At 41.2% G+C, this 3,065-nt stretch overlaps 1 long non-coding RNA gene across 1 annotated transcript; it reads left to right on the top strand.

The window, feature by feature from the left end:
* The first annotated feature begins 249 nt into the window (after window positions 1-249).
* LOC135477203 (uncharacterized) lies at window positions 250-1,880 on the top strand. Its single transcript, XR_010445149.1, has 3 exons — window positions 250-311; window positions 778-840; window positions 1,856-1,880. It is a non-coding gene; the product is annotated as an uncharacterized LOC135477203 (long non-coding RNA).
* Window positions 1,881-3,065: the final 1,185 nt, after the last annotated feature.

Below are 3,065 nucleotides of genomic sequence, written 5' to 3' on the forward strand. Positions count from 1 at the left end.
CTAAAAGATGGTTTGCCAGTACAAATTTGGGTATGTCTACAATTCGGATGCATCTGGGAATCAGCGCCTGTCAAAGACAAAGACTTCTTTGAGTTGTAAATGTCAGCGAAATTTTCTGCTTGGAGCTCCATGCCATTGGCGCTTTACCTCTAAGCTAGCCTTAAACCTTGGCGGGGAATGAGACGGCTCCTTAAGTGACGGTCTCAACGCACATGTCGATGTTTGTGTTCCAGTGCCCCGGCAGGCGGGAACAAGCGAGTCACAGGGATCTCGGTCCGATGCCGCTCACTACAACCCCTTGCCGGGCCGAGGTTGGTGTTTCTATCGCTCGTTTAGGTGGTGTGTTGATCATAAACTGCTAAGCCATATAGATAGTTTGATTTGGAGATTGCAGTATTCCCGTAATATCGATACTGTTATTACTACTGTAGAAGAATATGTAAGTTCGCGTTTGTATACTAACTGTATTAACACAGGTATATACTTATAGGCTTGTCTAGGAACATGCAATACCACTGTGTTGTTTACTGTAAATTTAAATCCGTCGGGGGCACCCCCCCACTCTACGGCTATTGTGTAAGTTCAATAAAGTGGGTTATTATTATTACATATTTGATGATCGATGGACATTAGTTAGTGTGGTAGTGTCAGTTATGAAAATAGTACAACAATAGCCAGTTTGCATAAATTCACTACTCTTGCATGTCTTCTGCACGAGTTCAACGAGAAACGTGTACAGAAAATATGTATTTATCTCATTATATTTTTGTACCACAGTTCCACGACCACCATACTCACACGACTCAGAGTCCGTGGAATCCGGAGGTCACATGGGACAAGGTAAGTGATAATGATGCTCTTTAATGTACCACACTTAGTGCTGTATTGGCTGGTTCGAACTCAGCTGTTGTCAGTATATCATCTCGATCATATAAGATGTTTCTGTCGATTCAATCTTGATTCGTGGCGTGGGAAACTCCATATTTGTCAAAGTACGTACGTGGTGTCTTTTTAACTTTGGGTCTGTTATTCAATCGCATCAATTGGGCTTGAATTGTTAACCCCACGCTTATTTGCTAAGGTGTCATGTCTGGTGTCCATACTCTGTGATTGCCTAAGATGTCACGTTTGTGTCCGCATACTCTGGCAGAATCAGTGTCACACCCGGTGTCCGTTCTCTCTCACTGACCGGTAACCCAAAGCTAAACTGAATGTTCCTACTGTAACGCCGTTCTTCGGCCATATGGACTTCAAAACGGACCTTTTTACTAAAAAAATACCGGTTCGAACCCTACCTTATTTTTGCTATCCACCGATGATACGAACAAACCGTAAACATGTCAAAGTTTAAACTTTTGAATCGGACAACCCAAACTAACGTCCGCCATGTTTGGATTATTTTTTTCACCTTCGGGCAGGGTGATTTGCCGCGAAAATTTTATCCCACCCAACATTCTACCGTTCGTTCGTGTGGATGATTTCGCAGTCTAAGGTTCGTTGAAGACCATTAGCTTGCATTCCACCATTAAGACATATCTGTACATGGCATTTGTGTAAGTTCGTCATTAACATGACGAAGCTTGCTGGTTGATGCCTTTTATTCCAGTTTACTCCTCCTTTGAAACTAAATGAAAAATTCTAAATATGGCGTTAAACAAACGTTTTGGATACAGTGGTCTCGCAACAGATAACGTGAGACTCATTGAGGACGAGATTTTATCTTGTTCGCGCTAAAATACAATGGACGTTTCCCATCCCTGTCATAGTGTATTTCAGAATCAAATAATTAAATAAATAAATAAATATTCCATGAATCTGAGTGACATTTAAACTGTCCACCTGTCTGTTTGCAAAGGTACGGACAGCGGAAGCTACGAAGGACATTATCACGGAGGAAGTGATTCAGGTACTGTACTTCTCACTACGTAAAATATAAACCCAAACGGCATTGTATAGCTAGAGTTTCTGGAATTTGAGCTTTTATGGAACAAGAAACAATAATAATAATAAACAAGAAACGATAAGATAAATACGCATAGGAGAAAGACGCAAAGGCATGAATTAAATTGACAGTAGTTTAGGCCCTGGTAAAGTTACCTCCCTTACTCCAGTAACAGTTAATCCTGGACGTTTATCCTTCATTGTTAACATAACATATCATTCACCGCATCTCGGTGCAACAAGCAACAGGTTGGAGCGATCACTTGTTTGGGAACACTTGATGCTCGTGTAACATTCAGTGTTTGTTTTGTTAATACAGGTTCCCACGAAAGCGACGAAGATGACAGTATAGAGGACGGATATGTTTACTATCACCCTCCTTCACAACCAGGTGAGACATATAAATGACATATGTGGCTAGGACACAGACAGTTTGTGACTCGAGGCAGAACATATTCCGTGCTAAGCCACCCTGAAATCAGATAAAAGAAACCTGTCTTCGTTGAACCAACAACCTCAACATTTTACATGCCCAGTTTACATTTCTCTCAAGACGCTGCCGTATAGAGGATCACGTTACTTGCTCAGCATGTTCTAGCCTCATCGATGACTTATTTAATGAAATTGACCTCCCTTTTGCTGTTATCGACCATAGGTCTCTCTCGTCTTCATGATATAATAAAGATTTTTGTGAATGTAAATCAAAAGATGCCGACATTTTTAAGGGCGTACCACAAAAAGCTTGTAGAAAATTTAGCCAAGATGGTCACTGAGCCAAAGCCTAGACAATACAGATGTGGCTGTAGTTGTACATGCCACAAAGCTTGTCGAATAACAAAATTCCAAATTTCATCCTAATATTTGTCATATTTTTAAAATATATATCCGTTACAACGAAAAACAGCGAGACATATGCCTTAATACGGTGTGTTTTGTTTATAACCGTATGTTATTCCTTGTTTTTCAATCCTTTCCCAGCATGCCCTGCTGTTGCCGATGTTGTAATCATGATTGACGGCTCGGACAGTCTAACAGAGCAGAACTTCAACACCGGCAAACGGGTCACCGATCAAATCATCGCAGGGATGTATCTGAATCCGGAGAACGGATACGTGGCCGGAGCC

Source organism: Liolophura sinensis, chromosome 10 (genome assembly GCF_032854445.1).
Source record: "Liolophura sinensis isolate JHLJ2023 chromosome 10, CUHK_Ljap_v2, whole genome shotgun sequence".
Lineage (NCBI taxonomy): Eukaryota > Metazoa > Mollusca > Polyplacophora > Chitonida > Chitonidae > Liolophura > Liolophura sinensis.